This window comes from Anguilla rostrata, chromosome 9 (assembly GCF_018555375.3).
Source record: "Anguilla rostrata isolate EN2019 chromosome 9, ASM1855537v3, whole genome shotgun sequence".
Lineage (NCBI taxonomy): Eukaryota > Metazoa > Chordata > Actinopteri > Anguilliformes > Anguillidae > Anguilla > Anguilla rostrata.
In genome coordinates, this window is record NC_057941.1 from 11,587,604 (window position 1) to 11,615,330 (window position 27,727).

The 27,727-nt window shown below is 38.5% G+C and overlaps 1 protein-coding gene across 2 annotated transcripts in view; it reads right to left on the minus strand.

Moving 5' to 3' along the window:
- Nucleotides 1–23,423, minus strand: part of npas2 (neuronal PAS domain protein 2) — a 66,193-nt gene extending 42,770 nt beyond the window's left edge. The window contains exon 1 of one of the 2 annotated variants that reach the window (XM_064350408.1): nucleotides 23,234–23,423. The gene's annotated coding sequence lies outside the window, so the exon portion shown is untranslated. Of the gene's footprint in view, nucleotides 1–1,601; nucleotides 3,261–23,233 lie in introns of those variants that run through there. The other variant, XM_064350409.1, reaches the window with a different exon arrangement.
- Nucleotides 23,424–27,727: the final 4,304 nt, after the last annotated feature.

Below are 27,727 nucleotides of genomic sequence, written 5' to 3' on the forward strand. Positions count from 1 at the left end.
AGTGTCTAAGGAGCAGGATGCTTTCGACTCCTTCACACAGATGTTGTAAATGGGCAGGACTCCCTGACTGCGCACATATTCTAATAAATGCAGCACATGTCTCAGAGAGACATCAAAGCCACTTGCTGCAGTTGCCATGGTTCCTTCAATTTCTGGATCAATTTCAGTTTGAGAATTCAAGTAACAATTAGTCATAGCAGTTCTTACTGAATGTCGACACTACGAAGAGTTAGCTAGGTCTTGTTGTGTGAGTCATAGCCTGTTGTAATTTTCTCTGTTGCTCCAGTCAAATAAAAATATGGAGGAGCACTGCTGGGTAAATATCGCAAGTTATTTTCCAGAAGATGGTGGAGCTTTAAGTAAAATGAATGTGATCCAAAGTGATCCATCCAAGTGGCCCAGTGTGTTTCGTAATAGAGGGTTTTTCTCTCGTTAAAAAGATGTAGATCAAAATATAATCTAGCTTATTACTGTCACAGAACAGCTGACTTGAAAAAAAAAATATATAAATTATGATCAATCAAACTATTTTCAAATAAAAACTTTGGGTTTTTCTCCCTACAATTTTTGCTTTTTTCCACAAATTAAATTTGTAAAACATTTTATCTAAAAAAGTTCATGTTGTAAAACTGGAACATTTAAGTATTAAAAATGAAAACAATGCTGTAACATATACTGTACATAGAGCAGGACTGCTGTTGCAGGTTATATCTCTGTCCTTCATGTAAGTGTTTCTCTTCCTGTTTAAGCATGATCCCACCCTTCCCTTTCCCCTTCCACACCTTTATGACTTCTGAATTTGGCACTCTGTAAATACAAAACATCACTTTCAGGATTAGGACTTTCAAATTGATGAATACAACTGGAACTTTAAACTACAAATTTCTTCATGAATTATCTCTTTTAGGCCTACCTCAAGAAAAATGTATTTTTCAAAAAACAGTTCTGTTTCAAAGGATGTCTATCCAAATTAAGCAGTATATGCTCTTTAGTTTTATATGCTTTTAGTTTCTAAAAGCATATACATCCAAAGCAAATAGTTTATTAAAAGACCAATCATGGTGTTGTTGCAAATGTATGTAAACTTGGCTTCAGAGCTGTAGGCAGACATTTGAAAGGCAGGAGGTCGGACAAATTGGCAGTGGCACATTAAAAATGTTTCAACTTCTAAGATCGTCACGGCATACCTATTCCGTAACCACTCATTGGCAAGGCATGTTTTGAGAAGACAATTGACTTCTCCCTCAGCTGACCTAAATAACTGACTTGTGACTAGCCAGCATAGCTATTCCGTCATCCATATTTTCTATTTCTATTATCAAGGCAGAGATCCCTCGTCAGAAACAGAGGTTACATGTCTACGTCACAAGATAGAAGAAATGCCAGCAGTAACAATGAGTTGCCACGAATGGCTAGGATAATGCTTGCTGCCATGCTGGTTTTTCAAAGCAAAGAACACAATACTGCAAAAAACAAGTGCATCAATGAACATAATGGAATCACCTTACTCAGGTTTCTGTGAAGAGAAATCCATTTCCATACTGCCTTTGTTTTTCTCTGATAAAGAAATCTACTAAGTATGATAAAACCAGCTTACTTACTAATTTCTAGATGTTGCTGGCTGGGCCCAGATGACTAGACAGCAGTTGACCCACGACACAGAATCAAAACTGGTTTTGCTACTTCTTCAGGCAAAAAGAAAAAGTGTAAGGGACAAGTGATGAAAGCCACAAGAGTCCAACTTAGCCTACTTTACTGGCTGCAATAAAGACTTATTGCTTTGTTTACCAGAGAACATTGAACTTCAAAAGATGACACGTTTCTGAACAATTTTCAACTCGCCGGTTAATTCATAACTAATTACAGCCCTCTGCTTCCTGGAGTGCATAACATAAAATAACAAATCCTGTTGAAGTTAACAATACAGAACTCATGTCTGGAAACAATTTTATCCCTTGCATACCCACATAGGCATTGACTTTATAAAAGTGGAAAAATTCCATTCATACACTGTCCAAGCACTGTCCACTAGCAAGGTTTTTAATATAAAGGCCTTTAAAGACCTGGCAAATGAAACATTGCAAGGATCAGCCAGTTGTAAAAAGCCAGCTGTGTCATCCAGGGCAATTGCAGAGCTTATGGTATTTTACATTATACCCAAGTAGATTAAAAAAGTACAGGAACAGGCCAATTTTCAGAAATTGTGTTTACTCTATAAATGGATGGAGAAATGAAAAGCACAGCATGAAGTCATAGCCTTAACCCCACTACCCAATGCAACAACAGTGCACTTTATTCTTAACTTTATTCTGAGAAATAACAGTAAATATGCATTTTTCATCATTCATACAGCCATATGCTTTGAGGTCTTTGATATTAAAATGTGTATCATAATGTAACACCCGCTAAAACGTGGCACTATGAAAGTGTAATTGTCTGGTTGAGAACTTTTTAAATTATATTAAATGAAGCTACATATAATATTGGGCCTTTGGCCAATAGCCTTCAAAGCCCATATGATACTTATGACGTTAACATGATTTCACCTATTCTGTGATGACATCTAGGGCCTGCTGCATAATATCAGCCTTGTCCACAGGTCTTGTTTCAAGTCTCATGACAAATGGTATGCATGCACCAAATCTACAGCAACACAGGAATGCTAAAAATGTGACATTGATGTCTTTACACTTTTCCTACCCTTTGTTGTACTACAACTGAATCACAAGACACCCCACATAATGCTCTCATATAACAGATACGAATCAGGCTTTCTGTCATCAAGGTGACACATGCCAGATCTTTTTCATAGTTTTTAACTGTGAGGGCCTATCTGCAGCTTTTTCCACCTAAAATGGATTCCCATTAATCAGCTGAACTGACCGGGCGAAGCAGCATTCCGTTCATCTGCGAATCCTCACACACCTTTATGAATGCGCCAGACTTTTACACTTTGATTCTATGGGGAGTTCCAACACTGTGACACCACATTTCCCTGTTAGCGTACCCCAAGCTGTGTCAGATATAAGGGAAGGCGAGGTAACAGATAATACAGACAGACCCATGCCATTCAAATCAGCTCAAACTAGAAAGCATTGTGTACATATTTGTGCTTGTGTGCATGTGTGAGAGAGACTGCTACCCTCTAAGACAGCTGTACCAGTGTGTCAGAGACTCATAATTAGTGTGTTATTTCACATTGGCATTAGGGATTATGTATTACTGCCATTGGTATGGGGACATGTTCATTCAAATAACTAAAGTAAATAATATGGTAAGTAACAGTGCTGAACAAATATAGGATAATACTGATAGAACAGATAAAGATTTTTTTTTTCCATGTATGGAGATCCAAATGGCTTTCTTGATTTGTCATTATTATGAAATATGGGGAACGGGGAAATGTGTTACACATAGAATAGATTGTCCTATATAACAAGCATCACTGCTGTGGTCTCAGTGGGATGTATATATGCAAGAATATAACCAATAATCTATTAGTAAGCAAAACGTACAATATAATGTATTGGAAAATATATTTGGAGTGCCCCTATATATGAAAACGTATTACTCCATATATATATATATATTTCAATATATGCAAATATATAAGGGGTTATTGTAAACATATTTATACTGCTAAATTCGGTAATGGTACTGTATCATGCCAGATCACCAGATCCTATTTGCCATTAAAAAGATAGATATCCTGACCAATAGCCAAAACTTTTAAATTTGTCATTTATTAACATGTTGAGGAATTTATCTGTAAATATTCAAGCATCTATGAAATAGGAGAGAGTGGGTGCCTTTGATTTATACAGCAGACTATCTGCTGGACCAGTCCTAATCGCAATAATTAATTATTCATCAGCTTTCTGTGCTATTGATGGCATTTTTAAACTGCCTGGGGTGTTCTATAGCGAGAACCCTTGATGGTACAAAATTTGACTGGGCAAAAAAGAAAAGTGGGAGAGATTGCATCTTGTTTCTGTGGCAACCGGGTCAACAAACCAAACACTGGGCGTGCGTGTGTGTGTGCGTCACACTCTCATACTCTCTTTAGTTGGGATCTAAGGGTTTTCAAAGAGGAGCCATGTCTCGAATAATGAGGACAGAAGTGATGCACGAGGAAGCCTCGCCACTAGAAGCATCACCCAGTCATTCAAGAAACAAAACAATGCCCATGCTGATTAATAAATACTTTCTGGCTATACATCTTGGGATTTCTTATGGCAAGGGTACGAAACTTGTGGTTTCCTTTCACTCAGTAGCTAATAAAGGCCTTGAAGACAAGGTGTGCGGATTCCGTAACCAGTCAATGGTAGTGAAACACAGCAGAAAAAGCATACACTAGCCCTCTTTCACTGAATTCTGACGCTACTGACTTACGACATCTGGGCAGTACAGCCTGGAGGAATCCGGCAATTACTGTTGTAGTCGTTCTGTTTATCGTTACCAACGTACTCTGATGGGTGGAGCTCCTCTGGTTTCTATGTGATGACACACTTTCCCTGTCCATATTTCATTATGCCTGTTCACCACCAACCCTGCCACCCCCACCCCTACCCTCCCCAACATGTCAGACCAGTGCTCGCTGTCATTCTGTGTAATAAAGTGAACCTCTTATGCAAGTGGTTTTTAAATATTTCTGATAGACAACCTGTATGAATTATTTCAGTTATCCTTGATGAAGATGGATGAACTGGACTTTAAAATGGGTCACTTTCTTGCAGAGGGTAAATCAAATTTACCGCAGATTAACTGCATGTGAAACAGATGGGTCAAGGTTCTGATTCATCTTGTTCATTTTTGGCAGTATAACAGCTGCATTACTTCTTCTACTTCCATCAAGCCATCAGAGGTCAGCCTTAATGACATGGAGGGTGTCACACTAACACTGTTTTATAATCCACACACAGTAAAAATGTCCAATGTTCATTCAACTCCAATATGTACTGAACATTTTACTTTTTTGTTTTTTGACAAGGTTATTGGAACAAGCCTCAGGAACCAGACAAAGGCTAAGTGTGATAGAATGATACAGTGTACTGTTGGGCTTTGCCAAACTGGAGTTATTTAACTCCTTCCTTTGGAGCTATTTTATATTATCAAACAAATTATTCACAAACTAATAAAAAAGGTGACTTTTTTTAGCTAAACATTTGTCAATGTCATTCCTGTCACATTAAAAATGCTCACAACTGATGCCTCAATTAAGAGAATCAGATGCCCAAGGACAGAATGAATTTAAAGCCATTTTTCTCCATTTTGACAGCAGATTTTTACACTCAGGGGTAGGTACTACCAGTTCCTAGAGGACTGGTGTGTATGTAGGCTCTCATTCCCACCAATTAATTACAATGAATTAATTAGCTGTGTACATCAATGCCAGTTCACACAGATGAAATCACAGTAAAACAGTTCATACAGGGGAGTGAGAAATCTTTCAGCTGCTTTTTAAGAAATGTAGCTAAAACATGAGATCACATAAAGGATTGTGGCTAATTAAATCATTCAGATCAGAAGTGGAAGTGAATCGTAGAAACAGGGCAGCCCCATCAGAGGAAGTGTGAGGTCACTCATGTGGTTACCATCAATGAGCACCTGGGCTTCCCACTGTCACTGCTAAGAGGTCACACACACAAACACACACACACACACACACACGCACAATCCACTATGTGGTGTGATTTAGAATCATTTAGAATTACAACTATGTCTTTATAGGCTGACTGGAGTTGCTTTACAAATTTATATTTTGCTTGATGTTTCTGTCTCAGTTATTGCATGTGTTTGATTTATTATAAAGGAACACACTGACAATGAGTATATTGGAATGTCAGCATCCTAAATGACAACTGCTACTGTATGTTCACATGCATGGGCAATAGTTGGAGAACCGCAAAGTTGGAGAACCGCAAATCAGAGAAATAAAAAAAAGTATTATTCAGGATGAACAACCTTAAAGAACATTGTTATGGCAGTGAATTACTGTTAAAATATGATGTAATATAGCCTAAAAAGTTTTGAATTAAGTGGATGTCCCTATTTACAAAGGTGTCTTAAGCTACGATATTATGCACTGACCTGTTAAAATAAATGTGAGCACTGGTACTCTAGCAAAGAGACACATGACAGCTAAATTTTTATAATCCCCAAATAATATTTCAATAATCTGTTTCTGTTGAATTTTCAACATATGCAACCCACTATGATTCAGTTAATCTTTATTGTGTATAGCATGATTTATACTTAAATTGTTACACAGTGATTTGATGTGAATATTTTCAGTAGGAAAATTGTATTTTGTATCTCAGTTTGCATGCTGAAGTGAACAACTGGGAATTAGTGGAATACTAAATATGGCATTAGATGAATATCTAGAGAACGGTTCCAGATTTAGGCTATCCAGTTCTCGGTGTGTAAGTTTTGCCTGCAGTACCATTAAAGACCTTAGTACATTTGGGGATTGTACTGTGGAAAACGCCAGGCTGGTGGCATTTAACAAACCGAAGTGTTCCTGAGCCAGACAGTCGAGACCAAATGCATCTTGTATGATTCATACAGAATGACCAATTTTTTGCATTATTCAGAATCCACCCACACGGAGATTAACTCCTCTTGGTAATGTAGGTCAGACAATTGGACAATGGGATGAGAACTCGTTTTCATAAATGATCTCTCTGTTAAAGCAGCAATGTCGTGGCAGTTTTCTCTGTATGCCTAAGCACAGTGGATGGGTTTGTACTGTGCAAAAGGAGACATCGGAAAGGTACATATGATGTAAATTTCAGCCTGACGTTTCAGCAGCACATTACTGCTGTGTAGCTGTGTGTGTTTGTGTGTGTGTATACATGTGTGTACTTATATTAAAAAGTAGATATAAGGCCCTGTTCTGCAGTTGCTCAACATCTGTGCCAGCATTTAAATCCCCGCCTCTGTTTTTGTTCTTGTACTGCCTCTCTGACAGTCCATGGAAGTGTTCTTCTCCTGTTGTTGTTATGGCAACTTCTCACTGCGGAAGTGCATGAGCCTTTTCCACCTTAATGAGCAGAGACATGGAAGTGGTCTCTGCTGGGGGGTTTCTACACATTCGGTCAGTGACACTGCATTTGTGCATGTGTCTATACCTTTAAATGTATCTTTACTGGTATATGAGACCATCCCAGATCTCCAGCTAAATGAAATGGAAAGGAGTTCTCATCATGCAATGCTTTCATTTAATACAAACAAACGTTCACAGCTCATAAACAGCAGGAATCAGGGATTATGAATGACAACCCAAGGGTGAAATATTCTGATAGTTTGCCTTTTTGCAATTGTAAAATGTAAAATGAAAGCAGATACAAATGTTGCAAGGATATGTCAAAAGATGAATTTTCAGGAGCAGACCTCAGAATCAATTTTCAAAAACGGTAAAATCCTGACTTGAGGAGTGCTTTTAGTGCACAACCAGCTATGCAGGACTATAGTGTATCTGAGATAATCATTTCCTCACTTATACAATCGCTAGTCTAAAATAGCTCCCTATATGAATAACAATCAGTTTCAGTTTATCCCAATAAACACATTTGCCATTGTAGCTCCAAAATGAACATAAGGAAAATTCATAGTGAGTACTATGATTGAAGTCTATCAAAGGCTTAAATCTTGCCATTTATAAAGGGGCGGTCCAGCCATCACTAAAGAAAAACCGTGTGTTTGTGTGTGTGTGTGTGTTTGTCGTAATCCTGTCCTTCACCATGATTGCATTTGACTAGAATGTTGACATGAATTTAATTTCTTTGGATAGTGTGCTTTTGGGGGGCTGCTGTGTAATTATCGGATTCATATCACTCCTCAAAAGGCTGCCGGAAAATAAGTACAGTCATAATAGAGGTCTCTGTCAATCATAGCCTTCCACTGTCATTTAGGCACTGAAGTAACCAGCATTTTTGCATGTTTTTTACATTAGTTCTTCCTCATGAGATGGTGACAAAAATTACTAAAACAAAATAAATCAGAGAAATTTGCCAGAGAAATATAATCTTGAACTCAAAAACAGTGAATTAAACAGAACAATGGCAATAACCTTGCAATACTTTCAGACTTTTGTTCTGCTGTTTAGAGGGAGAAATAGAGAAAATCAATTGGGTATACTGTGTCATTGTCAGCTGTATTATGTTGCTCATTCAGCACCTTGCTCTAGGTGAAAACGACAGCTCAGACACGTGATAATCCATCCAGATATCATACAGGATGCACGGATAGTGGGCTCTCAAATATTAAGCCACCTGACTGCGCCCCCAAAAGGGAGCTTAGCGGCTATATTTAGTGACTCCGAAAAAGAACGCGTCTGTTTCCCCTCAAGCGGAATGAATCTCAGGCAGGAGATCAGCTGAGTGGAACTCGGAGCAGAAAAAGAACGCTCAAATAGTTTTAGCATGTTTGCTTTTATCTGAACACTATATACCCCTGGAAGTTAAGGTTGGGGGGCGGGGGCAGAGGGCATTCAATCTTGACCTGACACCAACCTTTAAATTGGGGCTAAGAAACACATTTGCACAGGATGCCTGATAGTGTGTGATCTTTTACAGAAGTTGGACCTGTATCATTTATAGATGGAGGCAGCGAGGCATAAAGGATGACTTATTCACATCCCTTTCCTATTACATGAAGTGAGTGACATCTATGACCTGCCATATTATGAACATATCTCTGTTGGTGGTTGTCCCCTGCTATTTTCATGTTATTTTGTCAGCCATTATAGGCTTTCAAGTTAGTGGACCATAGCCCCACACATTCGAATCTAGGAAACCGTTGCGCTGGAAGTGTGATCCTTTTCCATTTGGTCTAAGTGTCTCTACAAATGCTCTGATTAGTTTTGTTTCAGTTTGCCAAATCTGGCTGAAAGAAAGAACAGACCTTTAAGTAAAAAAAAAGATGCCTGAAGTAAAATATTTAACTTACAGGTTCACCTGTTCATTTGGCTTGCCACTGAATATTTTTTTTTTCTCATTTCAAAGGAGATACTGCTATGTCATTCTGTTTGTGCTTACACTTTTCCCCAAAGGTTAAAGTCATTTAAAAAAAAATAACACATCACTTTATTACATGCTAATTAATGCTGATCCAAGCTTTATGTTTGAAATGGGAGCTTCTCAGTTGACTGCCTTGGAAAGGGGAACTTCAGTTAAATTGTTAAACTCATGGAAATATATTTAGACATTTAGATGTCGTTCAGATCAGAAAACATTTTAAAAGTCATTTTAAATGAGTCACAAGAATGACAGATTCAAATATATTCACATTTCTTGACCAATATCTTTACAAAAATATATCTTGGCAATAAATCCTGCAGTATACACAATATACAGAGTATACATTATACATTTTAAAAAGTCCAAGAGTGATCAAATGTTATATATCGGAGTAAAAGTTCCTCTCTAAGTTAATTAAGCATTGAACATATCACTATGTAAAAGTGCAATACAGATTTATCCTCGAGAGAGAAAGCCTTTTCACAGCCCAGATTATGACAATAATGATTATCACACACGTGGCGTGAGAAAGAAAATGTGGGTCACTATTGCGGAGTGCCGGAGTGAGAGTGCTGAAGCACAGGCACTGTGAGTAGCAGCTCTCCAGGTGGACCTTTAATTGAATTGCGGGCCACCTTGAGGTCAAGGGTCTATCAGGGCACCCCACCATGATGCTGAGTGCCCCCGCCATTTCCTCAGGTGTGATTCAAACAAGGAAGACATGGGAAATGAATCCCGCCGTCCCGCTGTCTGACCCCACAGATCTGAAGCACGTAGCAAAGACTCCATGGAAAATGTGATCCTTCATCTGTGTCCCTTACACAAAGCCTGACTCCTTTTTCCATTTTGTATGAGGTCATTTTTAACATACCTCAGACCCCATTTTTCCCCTCTGGTCAATGCTTTCCGTTCCTTGATTTCTGAGAGTGATCATGTTCCTAATGGAGACTCAGATGTGTGTCATAGGCAAACAGAGATACACTTTGAAATAACATCTGCTTATCCTCAGACCATGCTCACTACTTGACAAATGATCATCTCCAGCAAAGAATTCCTAAAGTAGAGGTTTTCCAACTGTAGGGACCCACTTTGTAAACTGGTTTTTGCTCTAACAATAAAAAAATCTCTGAATGATGAGAATATGTTAATTGCTTTTAATTAGACATGTAATTACCCTGCAAATCGACTTTACGGACCACATTTGCCAGACCTATCTATGCATGCCATGAAGCTTAAATACCTCACTCACAACCCTGGGCTTGTATTCAGAAAATTAACTAATGCTTTCATTTTCTGCAAAGGATTGTATGGTGAATTATTCCTCTAGAAAGAGTGAACTCAGTAGGGGTGATTAGCTGAAAGTGTGGACACCTGGTCACTGAAGGTACATAATTTGTGAAAAACAGCAATGAGCCAAACCTGCTTGGTGTTAAACAAATTTAAGGAAACAAGACCAGGTTAAAACCTAGTATATGGCTGGACCTAACACACATGATCCGGCCGACCAATGGTGTAACTTCATAACTCGGCCGACCAATGGTGTAACTTCATCAATTAGTCACAGACATTCGCGCTTGTAGGGCTGGCCCTGCTGTTGCGGTCCAGCCAAGAACTTACTGAGGAACTTAAACATGATTTTCAACAAACCATAACTTATTAAGAGACAATTAAGAGATTGTCTATAAAAAATCAGAATAAACTCAGTTTAGAAACCCCAGCCCAAAAGCGTACTATTATCCAAATGTAACTGTCCAAATCTTTCACAATTTGTACGACTGTATACAATAATGGTTTATAATGTTAAACTGGCCAAACCCTTTGGTCAGTTGTCTTATGATTATGGAATCCAGCACTACAGAGCAGTACGTTCGCAGGTCTTATCAGATGTCTTTTGTAGGGCATGGGGTGTACAGAATGTAGGAGTGTCCTTTGATTAATAATCATATTACACAATGGATGCTGTTACTGCCACTCCCTTATTATTACCTTCACATAAAAGAAAACCTTTAACTGTACTGTTGTTGATTTAACCTGAACAATAATCTTATGTATAGAATTTAAATGAGAAAATATAGATTGAAGTCAACTGCTTTAGGTGTTTCCACTGAGCACGTGCAAGGTATTGGAGTATTCTGCAAAGACCATGCATTCAACATATTCCAGAGCTGAGAATGAGCAAAAACCAACAACAGTAGAAGCATGATTCCTTAGAAAACATCACAATAGCTTGCCAAGATGCTACTTTCTAACCTATCTGCAATCTTTAAAATTCAAGTAAGTGAACTCACCCACACGCCAAGTTTAAAATCTGATTTTAAAAAAGCATTGAGGTCATTCATGTGAGGGACTGTCACATACTGATTGTGAAACATTCTTCCTGGGGGCAGACTTGTGAGGCCACTCCCCAGTGGACCGTGATCCTTTACTTCTGAGACAAAGGTAAAGCCTGAACTGACAGGATTACTAGTTTGTGTCAAGAATAGTAAGGGCCAGAAGAAAGAAGGTAAGAATAGCACAATTAGAAGACACCAATGTCTGGCGAAGGCTTAGAGAACTAGAATAGCACACCTCAGTGCACACCTCTACCCTAGTCGATCAGCTTGCCCTTTATGAAGTGTACACACTGCATTGTGTGTACAGACCAGTCTGTGTTTACCCACAACATTAATCTACTGGGACCTAGTACCCAGTAGCTTGTGGGCGAGGAACAGGAAAGTGAACTTCCCTCTTTCATTCGGTAATCTAAATCAAATACAAGCATACACTTTCACAGAGATGCCCTGTCACGAGCCACCCCTTTCTATGAATTCCACTTTGAAGGAAAAAGGGCAAGTACATTTCACCATCTTAATTGTGGCCTAATAGTATTGTACCTGGAGCGACCAAGGGCAAAGACTAAATGCTGAGAAGCAGGAGGGAGGCCACATCAGCAGGGCAGAGACGGGAATGACGTCTGTACTATTGGTTATATAACTGCAGATGAACATTTCATCAGTCACGGTTAAAAGGTTAAAGAGGGTGACATGAATACCAGACATACCCTCAGAAGTCATGTGTAGCATAGTTCCAGCGGGCAAATGAAGCCATTGGCAAGCAATCACAAGAATGCCACTGCCCTGGCTGGGTTCAGGCCTTGGCTGCAGTTTCCGTCGTCGGCTAAACTTTTAATGCGCGGGGCTCCCTCAAATTTGTCAGCTCCTGATCTTTGTGATGATTTCAAGGGGGTCTCTGTGTGTGTCTGCGTGTGCATGCATGTGTGTGTGTGTGTGTGTGTGTGTCTGTGTGTATCAGTGGGTTTGAGTGCATTAGAAATCTAATGGTCTTGTTGCAAATAATTTGCTGAAATGAAACCTGTTTCTTTTCTCATTCATAAATCAATGGTAAATAAAAAAAATCAGGCACATTTTTAGTAAGTCATTACATTAGTTGATGAGTTAGGTGACACCTTTGCACCGGGATGCTAAGGATACTTAGAAAGCTATATATTAGCATTACGTATTTGTGCAGATTATGAGTGTTATGGATGTTAATGGTTTGGAATTTAGTTCTATGCTCAAGGGCGAAACAGAAATTCACAGGAAAAAGTACAAAACATGACCAATTTCATTTACAAAACATGAATATATTCCAAACATCATGGTGCCCTTAAATGGGGGCACTATGTATAAAAAGTGCTCTAATTTCTACATAGTGAAACCAAAGTGTATAAAATACCATTAAATAAAAGCTGAGAATGTGCAATTTAACCACATGTGAATTGTTTGATTACAAATATAAAACTGTGGCATACAAAGCAAAATCAAGAAAAATATATATCTTTGAATAAATATTGTGGAGCTCACTGTATATTTTAAGTTTCCTAACCACTTTAAACCACAATACTGAAGTTGTAATAAGCTAACGATTAAATAATGATTAAGCAATGATCAGTGACTAATTGTCACATGGAGTGACCGTTACTTTGTTCTGAAAAATATGGAAGACCACCAGAGGACACATAATATCAGCACCTGAAATAGATCCAATCCTACAAGAGAGGTGCATTCCGATCCAGCCAATTGCTTCTAGTCCTGAATCTCCATTGGTTGGACCACTTTTGAAGAACCTGGGGTCAAAATTATTTGTTCTAGATCTTATAATGTTTGACGTGAATTACTTTTTTTTCACAATTTTGACAATGGTAGGTTTGACAAGATGTACACTTTATTAGATGCTTCAAAAATAAATGTGTTCTGGATAGTGCATGGTTCTCTGTGAGGTTCTTTTTCAAAGCAACTTTCTTGCATTTAAGATGCCACGACATTTACAATTATGTTTTCTGTCACATTATTGGGGTATGGTCCAAAAAAAAAAAACATTTAATTAATTTAATTTCCGGTTTCACAGTCAGAAAGACACAAATATCCTTTAATTTAGACATGAATTAGAAATAATTAACAAATAATAATTAATAAATAACAAACCTTCCTCATTATGTGACCTTGGCTATGATGTCATACTGGCTGTCAAAATATTCTTAGAAAAAAGTAATGATTTTTGGGTTCTTTCAATTAAAATGGGTATTATATCCAGGTTTATGATTCAGTGAAACACAATGGCATTTGCATGTACACATGTGCAAATACTCATAATGAGAGTTCTGGGTCTGTCTTTCCAGTAGAGGGCACTTCAATCTCTGAGTTCAATCAACAATCCATCTATTTTAATTCACTGAAGTCAATTTTATATAAAGTTTTAAGAATTTGATAAGATAAACTGAAAGTGAAAAGTTGTTAAACGAGATCTAAATTGTTATTTCTCTGGCTAATTCCTGTTTTTTAACCAATGTAGGTCACTGTGAAATTGATTTTGGATCCTGAACGTACACTTAAAAGCAGAGAGCTTGTGGCCCAACACTTCAAATTCAGCCAGCTTCTCAGAGTGGGGGTATGTTGAGCTGAACCATGCAAAACTCCCAGGGAGAACTTCACCTGAGGCAAAGGCTGCATAGTATTAGCATTCATTCATTGTATATTTCTATATATCCATTAAATATTGCTTTTGACATACAGTGGCAAAGCATATTTATTAAAGAAATATAATAATTATTTGATGCTGATTGTTATAAAACTTTCCCAGGTTTCATAACAGCAGTTCAACAAAAAAGCAATCATTACTATAGCAGTGCTCCGAACAATTAGTTCTTTCCACCTGGAGTGACTTGCTGACTTAAAGTTATTTTGTCAGCTACCTTTACCAGGCCAGTTCTTTTGTGACTACTTCCAACAACTTATAGGTTTTGACATCTTAACACAATGATTTCACTGCACACCATAGGATCCTCACAAACCTGCTGCCATTAGTATACGGCCAATGGGGTCTGAGCATTCACTGTAGCTCTATGAGGAAACGCCGGGTTTCTTAAAGGTACAGCGCACTGTAGTCAGCTCAGTGATACTGTGAAGCTTCCCTCCATTTCAGCATGGCAAGTCACACTAAGCCGCTCCAGCAATCTTCTGACTGGCATTCATTTTAAGCTTGCAGGACACGGCCTAGTAACCTACTTTCCCCACAGAGCGTTCTGTAACATCTGAGATGGGGCTGCAGTGTCATCAGTTACTAAATGTTCACATATGGCAGCTTTTTAGTCAAAGGCAAAGACAATCCCCTCCTTAGGGAAGCAGCCATGAAACCTAGTGCTACCTGGAGCAGAGGAGCAGCTGATCAAAACCATAACCTGCGTCACCAGGGATCAGATTCCCATTTAGACACTCTCACGAAGCACCTTTATTTATGACAAAGTAAAATGGATCTGTGCTACCCGTACACAACATTGCCTATTCTGCTCCTCTTTCTACTGAATCTCTTACAAAATAAAGCACGTTGTGGGGTTGGGGACAGGGGGCTGTTTCTGCAGCTGGTGTGGGGTGCACAAGCAGCAAAGGCACTGTACTGCCAAAACCAAAATCAGCTGGAAAAAGCACAGGCCATTGCTTTTGTTTGTTTCAAGGTGATTACAGTATCTGCTATTTTAAGCTCTAGCAAACAGTGCATGAGAGAGAAAAAGAGAGAGAGAGAGAGAGAGAGAGAGAGAGAGAGAGAGATGGATGGATATCCAGTCAGCAAGTACTAGACACTGAATGATTTACCTCATTGGTAATGATTTACCTCATTAACCTCATTCTGGCTCAGGAGTGAGCCAATGAGGGAACAGCTATTCCCTAACTCTGTACCAGAATCTACAGAAACAATTAGGGGGCTTGTAAAGGGCAGCTAGCACCCAAAGGGAACAGCACAGCGACACAGTGCCAGGCAGAGGCCACAGTGCTCAGCTTAAAGAAAACACAGGTTTATACGGTTTATTTAAATAAATAAATGCACTTCATTCTCAGTGCTGTCCTTAACTGAGGTGATGGCTCTCTCTTTTCCACAGAGTCCAGTGTCCTGCTTTGAAAACGTATACTGGGCTGCTGGGTGGCTCATTTAGTTAAGGCCCACGCTGTGGTGCATGTATGAGCCCCATGAACTGTGCCATGGCTGACTGACTCCATAGGGCAAAGTGAAATTGGTGATCGCATTGTCTAAAGAAGTGGTTTTCAAATTTAGTCCTGGGGTGTATGCTGGTTTTTGTTCCAACAACAATCACATGCCCAGAATTCTAACAAGCTTTTACTTTTTCTTAATCCTTCTAAACTTGAAAAGCGTAATTATTTATCCACTTAAGCCACATTATATCAGAAATAGCTATGCATACCATGAAGAATAAAAGTCCCATATTCACATTGTGCTTGTTAGCAAATGATTACATACAGCGGTATACATTTTTAACACAATGCAGGTTATCATTTTCTTTGAATTTAAATTCTTCATTATCAACCAAATTGCTAGTTTTACAGGCCAAGAGTCCACACACTCACCAGTTAGGAGCCTTTTGTAGCATCTCAGTCTTTAAGTTGATCAGTTAAAAAATCTATCTATCTTTATGTAATAATTTGCGGTATCGTACAATGTGAGTGTAGAACTTATATTATTTATGGCATGCATAGTTGTTTCTGACATAATATAGCCTAAGAGGGTAAATAATCCCTCAAAACATGAAAATTGTAATTAAGAAAATTAACAGCCTGTTAAAATTCTCAGATTGCATGGTTGGAATGAAAACCATCAAACACAGTGGTACCCAGGAATGAGTTCGAACACCACTGGTCTGGAGTATGGGAGGGTTCAGTCAGTGTGGGATCCACAGTTCATCGCTATCTAGCGACTCCTGCTGGTTGACTGGGTGCCCATACACTGCATATGAAAGCCACATATGAAAGGTTTTCCTCTGACTCCACTCAGTACAACCTTGGCTGTATTCTGCAGTGTAAAACTGGTGACTGGTGACACCACATGTTTTGGAGGAGACCCATGGTTGTCTACATTCTCCCAAATCTGCAGCGGGGATCACGCATGAGATCGGCTGTGGCTGCAGATAGCTGGCCAATCGAGATTAGGAAGGGAATTTTACATACTCAGCCCCATATTAAATGTCCCCATATCAAGAGAGAAGGCCAAATCAGGCACCATTGCATCTTTGTCATGCCAGAGGCTAATGTTAGATGTATAGAACTGAGGTGATGACTTGAATTCTATGGTGGCATAGATTACTACATGTTTGCTTCATTTAGAGATATTATTACCAAGCTTATGAAATTCCCAGTAACATTTTATTCTATCACTCATCACTGATTGGCTGTAACAAAGGCTGGTTTCCTAAGAAACGTAAGCCAGAAATAATTTTCCCCTCTCCATCTGAATGGGAGCTGGCATAGTGCTGACGCACACATTCAGGTGAACTGAGGAAGAAAACCCAGTCACCTCACTGTGACGTACAGTTAGTCACTGCCTGTACCTTTCCTGGTGCCTCAAAGACCCTATGCTCAATGACCTGAAACACACACATACATATACAGACAGACAGACAGACACACACACACACACACACACACACACACACACACCTTTTAAACACACGAGACAACATGAAAGAAACATTCCATCCTCGTGACTAGCAGCTGGTTGGAGAAAGGCAAAAATCTCACCTTTAAACTGACTCTTACCCCATTTACATTTACTTGCATCAATTAACACATTTATCAAAATGACTAATACCAACAGGTCTAATGATTGCCAGTTTAATTTCATGACAGATTTGTTGTTCTTTACATCATTCTATTCTATATCTATGGATTCTCTGACGTATAGGGAAATTCAGGGAAATCGATGAGGTAAAAAGCTGATCTAGTAAGACAGAATGGACTGAACAGTGACCTTCATACAATCAAATTTTACAAATAAATAGGTGTTTTTTTACTTATTCATTTACAACAATAACTTCCTGTCAACTGGATTCACAGGGGCCAGGATAAATTTAAGTGTTTGTCAAACAGAAAATTAAGATGCAAACAAACTGTGCCTTTCCACCTGATTTTTTCCATTTATTGTTTGGACCAAAAAGCCAATACCATTCATTTAGTGCAAACTTAAAATAATAATTTTACTTAACATTCTCAGAACTGTATTTCACTGGGGCTCAATATTTCCTCTGTCACTTTTGGCAGTAAAAATGCTATGTTAATTGAGTGCTGGATCCATGGAACTTGACAGATGGTGAATTTGTCATTCACAAGCGGCATCACACAGACCACTTAATCAATGACTTACATATACCCAGGGTGACTAATACAGATCCAGCACCTGAATTACTTTTCAATTCCTGCCCCCTAAATGTCACATTAACCAAATTTTTCAAACATTTTGACATTTTTCTTGCCAATCAACCTTTACCCATCTCATTTAAAATGCAAAGCAATGACATCCAGGTTATATGGTGAACAGATGCTGTCACTAGGATGAGGCTAATGCATGTAATCATGCAACTGAGTGGAAGGATGGAGCTTTTAAAACATTACCAAGTCACTTTTATTTTCAGTCAGTATTACTAAAATGAAGAGCTGCCAGTTCACTTGACATAAAAACACACTCCAGAACTTTTTATTTCCCTTGTGGTGATCTTTTCATTTCAGTAATTGGGATAGTAATTATTTTAAGGCTTTCATCTGTTACTTCTTCAACATGCATTTCAGGACCAGGAATTATTTTATCTGAAACACTGTATTCCCAAATCCAAATGCACAGGCCTTAAAACTTTTCCATATATTTAAATACATTATCAATGGATAATAATTTCATCATGACAAAAATTGGAGTGTCTGATTTTCATGTACAGGGCCAATTATTTCAGAGCAAACATATTGGAAATGAAATTATAATCTGTCTATTTGGTGGCTCTCATTTTATTTGATCTGTGAGTCATATGGCACTGACCTATTTAAGAAGCGACTCTAATCAAACACTACTATATGTACTTAGCCATAATAAAAATGTGTAGATATAGCATACATGCAATGAATATTTTAGCAATAAATTGATGCTAAGCCTATTTAAGCTAAATAATGCTCTGGAAAAAGAAAAATTGACAAAATGACTTGACTAAAATGCATCATGTATTTCTTGATCAATTGAAACTTTTAAAGGCAGTTTCAGGCTTTTATGGTTTAACACAATTAAATATATTTTCCTGTCATAGGACTGTGCCACGTTTGGTTGAATTAACTTGAATTCTGGAAGGCCCAATTATACTACTACAAAGTGACTGTACAGATGTAGTGACAGTGATTTCTTATGAGGTGATAAATGTTACTATTTGACAGAACAATTTTTTAAAAAACCAGTTTTAATAAAACATTTTGAAATCACTACGTTACAGTACCTCTAACAATTGATAACAATGTCCTTTTGTGGAATTTTACAGTTGGGTCTGCCATGTAATACAAGTTATGTGTATCATGATTCTAAGACAGTTTAAAGGCATTCTGTGCAGGATTTTTACCTTGAAAATATTATAAAATAACTATGCTAACCATCTGTATTTGTTACTCTAAAATGTGTTTGGGATGTTTCCAGGTATGGCACTGTTTTCTGTGTGGAAAGGGGTGGAGTTGGCTGCAGGACTAGCTAGCAAAAAAGTCCAGATACAGCGAAGCAAACAGGGCTCGATCAAGAACTACAGTAAACATTGGAATTGCTTTTCCTTGGTGGCATCGACTGAAGTTCGCCAAGGGGATTAAAAGCGACGCAGAGTTTGACCTGTAAGTAACGTTACCAGCAGTGTGAAGCTGGCAACAATAAGGACTTTTGCGAGGGTCTCAACAATAAAACCACTATTACGTTCCACATAATGTAATTAATTAAGCTACAGTATAATTGAATCAGCCTTCTTACTATCGCTCATGGTCACTAATTTCACAGTACTAATGTTACCTCTAGACATTCACCTAGCTACATGTAACACAGGTAAATCCTTCATAGTATGCCTTTAATTTTGCATAGCTGCCCACAGAAACCTCATCTGTATGAGTTGAACTCTTTACATAATGTGAAAACAGTACATGGGGAAATAACTGTTGCAGTCATCTGTAAATAAAATTCTTTGTAAAATGTGGTACATAAATAAAATTTGATTGATTGATTTTTCTGATAAAAAAGAAAAAGCAAGCAGAAGAACAGCATGGGTGCACACCCGAGTTTCAAGGTAACATGATAAAAGTCAGCTAACATTTAGAACTGGATTTAAGCAAATATTTATAATGGATAATAGCTGCACTAAAAAGTTTATAAATGCAAGAACAATGACTACATTGTTGAGTTGTCAATTTTCATTATCTATTTACTGGCCATATGGAAAGGTCAGTTTGTTTGCAGTTCTGTGTTTTTTGTCCTATCAAATAACCTTCCATAAAATAAACTATGGGTAGTAGGTGCAGTCAGAGACAAGTAAAATAGGCAACACAATAGAAAACCTATTCTGTCACTCATTTGGGCATCCATAGGCCCATTTTCCAAAGCCATGTCGACTGAAGACTCATAAAATTCTAGAATCACTGATAAAGTGTAGTGTGTTCTCAGCTTTAGATGAAAATCATGATGCCATTCTCACAGTGGAAGTGTGAACATTACCACTAACTCACACAAAATAAGGCATGCCAGTTTCTTTACCAGAGGACACATCAATATGCTGAACACTCCTACACATGATCCATTCAATTTAATGAAAAAAATCAATGAGTATGAAAAATTCTACTACAAAGCTGTGTTTTCAGAAACATTTCAAACTCAGAAAAAATAAACTGCCATTTAAAAGTTAAAACAAACACGAGTGAAGAGTAAATATGTCACAATTAATGATTAAAAATGGTCCGTGAATTTATTGGTAGTATTTGGTTGTGAATAATATTGTATTTCAAGTTTTGACTGCTTTCAAGCTTACATTCAACCTTATACACATTAAATTAACTACAGTAGAATTTCTCCCATCAATTACTCGCATTGCATTGTCCGGTTGGGACCACAAACCTGACATGCACAAATAATTTGAAAACCAGACAATCCAGTCAAAAAACCAGAAGTCTGGCAACCCAAGCTGGATAGATAAAGGTAAAGATACTTACAGGTCCAATGGAAAACAAGCTAACTCAATTCCAAGGTTAGCTATAATTCTTGAATGAGGACTGTTGGCTAGTCTTTTTGCTTAGCTGTATCTGAGCCAATACATGGGCTAGCTAGCTCACAACAAACACTATGCTGCTCTGTAGCCACCCCCACCCTTCCCCATGCAGAAAAGAGCACCACATCCAGAAATGTTCCAAACACATTTTAGAATAACAAATACAGGTAAAGGTGGACAAATTCGGCAAAAGTGTGTAAGGGCAGAGATTGCCACAGCATCATATGATATGCATTAGCATGGTTATTTTATAAAATGTGCAAGGTAAAAATCCTGCTGAGTATGCCTTTCTTTCAAAGTCTTTATAGCTCAACACCTTTGCATTCTGAACGAGACCTACAATAAACAACCTATAACCTTGGAGGTGACTTAATGTTACTTTACTGGTATGGCAATTTCTTTTTTAGAATCTTTTTTCTGTGACAAAATCTGAATGTCATTCAGAGGCTAGGTTTACAAGGGCAGTAAAAGTCTTACTGTATTCCACTGCCATTTATTTCCCCACATCTAATCATGGAGTGAGGGTAGATTCAGTCATCATGCACAGGCCACAATCCTGACATATTTGACAACTCTGTGACACATGCTGGTTTAACTTAATGATCTTGAGCAATTGTGTGAACCCATGACCAGCCAACCAAAAAAGAGGCAAAGCTGGACTATGCAATCCCACAAAACTTATCTGCCCTGTTGTAAAACTGGAAGCTTCGACAGCAACATTCCAGAAAGGCAGACATAACAAGAACATGTTGGCAGTAGCATTTAACTCAATCAATGAAAACTGCCAAGGTTTTAAGTTACCATACATCCCTATTGTATAATATGTTGCACCAAGGCAGATGTCCTTAGTCCCTGAAACCATGGCTCTTTATTACAATGTCACAGGGATCACTGGAACTCTGAATATTATGTTAAGTCTTTTTCAAGCTCTGACACTTAACTACATAGCTGAAATGTATTGTTTATTAACTGCTGCTGCTACTAGCAGTTTTCAAATCTGACACTAAACCATTGACTGTAGCATTGGGGGGGGGAAGGGGGGGGGGGGGGCACATTTGCACCCCAGCCCCATACCCCTGCCTGCCCCCACAATAAATATTAGTCGAGAAGTTAATTGGTTCCACCAGAGCCAGCTATGGATATTACAGCTGTAGACACATGGCAGCCTCACCCATTCTCACCTGCAAGAGCTGGCTTTGTTGTTCCTTTATTGTTCTGTATTTACTGTATGTGAGATATCTCCTAGTGAGTGAAAGGCTAACAGTAGACAACCTCAACAGGGTGCAGGAATGAAACTATCATGTTAATCAACTTAATTAAACCTTATTTAATCCACTGATATCGAAATGTGTTAAATACATCACAGACGTGTTGTTTTTAGACACATAACTAAATGTGCATATAATAAATGAGTAATAAATGTGTCTTACACAGAGACCCTTTTCAATAAACAATGAAAGAGAAAATCACTTGAGACATTTGACCTGCTTAAAAGAATTCCAATAATATACCAGAGTACTTTTTCATCTAAGTCTAAATGTATTGTTTAGTAGAGATACATTTTAGACAATGCTATAGCCATATTCCAATACTTGAACAGTGTGTTGTATTTTGAGTGGTACCCGTCCTACCTACGTGCTGTTTAAAATGAAGAAGTTTACGTACCGAGCACCGCTACACAGACAATCGTGTCATGCAAACGTACTGTATAGACAGCCGGAGTATAGAGGTAATTACGAAGACCTCTTGTTATGTAACGGGGCTGACCGGGGAATCATGAGCCAGTCGTAATGACGTCACGCCGGATTGGGGAAAAAAAGTCCCGATCAAAGAACCTGCTTGTTTCGTGTAGATGTGTCCATAGTTCAGAGAACCAGAAAATAACCGGCAGATGTCCTTTGAAATGTGAACCCAATTTCTGACATACAGATCGTAGATGGTCCCAGTTCAATTATGTTTATTTTGAAAGATTTCCAAATTGAATAGTGTATACCCCTTGTGTTGCAGGTAATTTGGGTTCACATATGTTCCCATGGGTAACAACCCAGGACACTTCTCTAGAAATTACTATGACAAGTAGCCTACGGACCCAGGCGCTTCCAGCAATAAGAATTTCCCGCTTCTAGTTATCCTCATCGGTCTGATTCAGAATATCGACACCTATTCGGCCAGCGCTGCGCTGTTCGTCTTGTGTAACACAGACAATTCCAAGTAGCTCATGCTCATGGACAAAAGTTCATATTTCGGAACCCCCTTACAATTCGCCTAGGTCGGTTTTAAAAGAAGAGGTGAGCTATGTTGAAATCATTAATGAAAAAGTTTAAATGATAAAGCTCATAAGTGGGTTCATTTAAAAACACTGCAAAGGAAAAAGGAGGCTGCATTGTATGTGAATGATAAAAGACAACTAATGTGTTCTGATCTCAGGAACGTTTTAACTATACAACGGGTAGATCTGCTACGTAGTAGCAACAGCAGTGCATCTTATGGTAACCCGTTATAACTGCGATTAACATAACTAATCAGATCAACGAAGTTCATAGTGAATAGGCTATTCTATAGGCTACTACATGTTTAGCAACACAACAGAAGAAAGTGTGTAGAATAGGGTCCATACACTTACCCGTGTCAGAGCAGCAAGAAGAAGTAGATTCCAGTTCAATGGAGCAATCTTCATATGAAGAATACAAAAAGGTTTTACCTCCCCACCCCCTTCTTACTCATGAAAGATTGTTATATAACTGGCACAGTTTCTGCGAGCACTGAGTCGCAATCGCTTTTTTCATTCACCGATGTTCATTTCCCACCCCACATGTTTTACATCAGCAGTCGTCGTCGCCCCATGTAAGGTATGAAAGGGGAGTGACCACAGGGAGTGCGTAGTATCCGGATACGCTAAAGATGGAAAAAGGCGCACAGGGACCATACGAATGGCTCCCCCCGGCCAGTGGGCTGTATGAGAACGTCGGTCTCTCAATGTCATCCCCGGAGAATTAAGGACACGGTTTTCCACGCGGCGAAGTCGACAGATTCGATTATTTCAACTTCGGTTGAGAGAGTACACGTCAGCTGTTCCCTGGCCCAAATCCTTTCTCGCGGTGATGTAGGCTATGTAAATTTAATAGAGGATAGTAATTTATGGGTCAAATATGCTATTGTTTAGAAGAAGGTGGAATTAGGTCTCAATGAGAAGCGTTTGGTTTATGGCAATTGTTTAGGAGTCTTTGTAAAACATAGCTACTTTATGTTGAATTAATAAGAATGATCAAGAGCAATTACATTACTGATGGTTCCCATATTAATTTTGTATTGTAACAAATGTAGATAGGGAATGGGTTTTACATTTTTTTTGTATTTTGTAAAAACAAAAAAAATGTCTGTTTTCTCTTTCCTAAATACATATTCTGTACTTGCCCTGCGATAGATTGGCGACCTGTCCAGGGTGTATTCCTGCCTCTCGCCAAATGCATGCTAATTAAGATGTTTGTCCCTCATGTGATAGCCTACATATTGCTTTCACTTACATTGGAGAGCATCACTGTAGATCACTCATTATCGTGTGCAAGGTACCTGGGCTGTGTAAATGTCTGGCAGCACCAGCTTGGCCCTCTTTGGTAAAAGGATTATATCCTTGTCTAATTCACCTCACATAACGCTGGATTCCTTTCCCCTAAGCCCCTTTGAGATCCTCTTATGTGGAGCAATGACTTCACTGGTTTCTCTTCTCCGTCTTTCATGCACAGTTGCCTGCTATCTCCAGTGAATTTTCTCTTATTATGCAGCGTTTAAAATTGATATGGGTGAGTGCTATTGCAAAGGTGTCAAATTCTGCCACACCAACCTTCTCGTGACCTTTCCCTGGGAAACAAACAAACCATAAAAGTAGGGAATAGTCTGTGGAAGCACTTCATGGTCTGGTATGAAATCTGACTGTTCAGGTGTTGACTTTGGCCAGTGGCCCTGCAGGCATTCGTATGGCTCTCTGGGAGTTGAGGTTGAGTTGATGGGATTGTCCTTGTTTCGTTGTGCAAAAGAAACTTCCCTGATCCTCTGCTGGTGGTGGTGCAATGTAATGGTTTTGGAACTGGGCTTGTAATTCAGTGATTGTGGGTTTGATTTATAGCTGAGGCACTGCAGTTTTATCTATGAGCTGTACTAAACCTGAATTGCTTCATTTACAGTACCCAGTTCTGTGAATGGACTGTTTGTAAAAATGTACTCTGTGTAAGTTGCTCTGTGTAAATGGTGAAATTCAAATTTATTGGGGTGTCTGTCTATGCCAGCTATACCTGGCATACTTCTCCTAATTCAAGGACTGCAGTGCTCAGCTGGTGAACAGTGGAGAGAAAAGTAGTAGACATGCACATTCCAGAGGAGAGCACAGGCCTGTCTACACTCTCATATTAACAGATATCACATGGGCCAAAGGCCAAAATTTCACTTTTCACTGCCTCTCAAGGTGGCAAATTCTAGTCAAAAATTTCAAAAAGGTATATGTCTGTAGATTGTATTTTGGTACGATAAACATCGCTTAGTGGTACAGCAGCTTTGAAAGAGTTATCAGCTCATGAAGTTAACCACCCTGTAAAGTAATTTTATGCAGTGGTGCATATGCTGTTTTACGCTCAATTTCAGGACCTGTATTAACCTTTTATAAGCATATGTTTGACATAATTTTAAAGGTTAGCTTCTTATGCCCAGTGAGTGAGTCTGTCAATTTACAATTACAGAGGTTGATACAGCTCTTCAATGTAACAATAACACACATTTGTTTTTCCCTAAACAATAGTATTTATTTGAACACTGTGAAGTCTGGGAACATCATAGACACACAGTTCAGACAAGAGTACCCATGGAACACTAACGATGCAAGAAATGTACCCGTACTCTTTCATTCTGAGTGATGATTTTGGGCCTTAAAGTAACAGAATGACTTCTTGAACAAAATCCCTAATGCTCTCGTGCAGTCCATGGGCCAGATTTTACAACCATCTGAGTTAGCAAAATCATTGATGTGTCAAATTGTTTGTACGCTCCATATGAATAGATTACTGTGTGACAACCTTTCTACAACAGTAGATTTAAATTTAAATCATTTCCATAGAAAAAATATTTGTCTGTTTACTGTATTCTTTTAATATTTTAATTATAATCTAATAATATGCACACAAGTAGCCTAAGCAAATCAGAGTGTGTGTGTGTGTGTGTGTGTTTGTTTCCAGGCAACAGTTGGACTTTAAAAGACAAACTCAGGAACGTTATTCTGAATCTAATATTTTTCCTGACCCTAAATGGAGGAATTTATTGAAAAAGAGGATGTTCTAACATTGAGTGACCCATCATTTTGAAAGGTAGGTGCAGTGGTAGGTGTAGCCTTTAACGTATTATGCAGAGCTGGGCAATGAGACGTCAAATTCAAATCTCAACCATTTCACATATTTACCTTGATAATTCTAAATTAGTCATATTTGTTAAATGTTGGTTCACAAATACGCCAATTTGTACTATCGTTCTTTAATAGCATGACTGCTAACGAACCTCGCAAACCTAGCTAATGAATGTAAAGTTGTATTAACCTAATAAGAGAATCGTAATTCTTTTATTAACTTAACCAAATTAAATGATAACAATTTTGAAGTTAAATGTGCACAATAAATTTTTACCAAATCATGATAAATAACATTTATGTGCTTGCATACTTAGGGACATAGCTCAGGAGGTAAGAGCGGTTGTCTGGCAGTCGGAGGGTTGCCAGTTCGATCCCCGCCCTGGGCGTGTCGAAGTGTCCCTGAGCAAGACACCTAACCCCTAACTGCTCTGGTGAATGAGAGATATCAATTGTAAAGCGCTTTGGATAAAAGCGCTATATAAATGCAGTCCATTTATCATTTTACATACTTGACTTAGCCCCACCTTTACCAAACAAACCAACATGAGCAAAATTAGGTTGGTGAGAGATTCTTAAGGTAGGTAATAGTAAATCTTTGGTATACCACCCAGCCCTAATACTGTAGTGACATTTATTTAACCAATTTATATACAATTCTTCACAAAATCTGGTACTGTATCTGCAGACTGAAAATAACAGAATTATGGATGCAGAGGAAGATAGTAACCCTCTGCAAAAACTACCATGTGGGGACTGCCTTACACACAGTTCCCCTGAGAAGGATGATGCTCATTGTTGACTTCCCAAAGTGTGGAGTCATAACAAACTCTACTGAAAGCTGCTGAAATATGGAAGCTTGTCCCTATCCTGGAGATTGCAAAGGATATGGTGAAATACAGTGAAATACCCATGGTATTCTATCACAGGAACCTTAAGAGCATTTTCACCATGAAAAACCTTCTGTGTGCAATTGCTGCCAAAGATGTTGGCATGAGTAAAGTGACACAAGAAGATGAGCGTAAGTCTGTAAGGTCAGCATCTGAAGAGTATATGATGCCATATGCATCTTCTGTCAGAATGACACTATCCAACAGTAATGGGTCAAAGTGCAAGACCAACGCAGCTGCTCTAGGCAGAGAATTAGAGAAAATTGTGTCACCCGCTGAAATAATTCCAAGACCATCAGCTTGCATTATAGATGGGATGAGTCTGATGCAGAAGATAAAAGGAGACAGCGAAATGGTAAATTTGGCAGATGCAGTCCTATCTTGTGCTTTGAAAGGGGGAACAAATTGTCATGTTATGTTTGATGTCTACTGGGAAATGTCCATAAAAAATGCAGAGATGTCCATCTCAGGTATGCAGTGTAAAACATTCCACCAAGACATTTTCAGTGGAGAAAATTCTTGTGTAACCCTTCAAACTAAACTAGTCTCATGAGTTTCTTGCCTGAGACAGATAGAAACTTCAAAATAAGTCACAAACCAGGGGAAGAAACTACAAGATCACTGGGAGGAAGTTAAACTATGGTCTACACAAGAAGAGGCACCAATATGATTCTCCATGCTATGCATGCCGCAGAAAAAAACCTGTGTTCATCTGTGCTGAATACACTGATGTCCTCATGCTGTGCCTTGGATTCAGCAAAAATGTGTCATGTTCCTTGTATTAGAAATGTGGGATAGAGAATTTTACATGATATATTGACATATTGGCAAACTTGAAAAT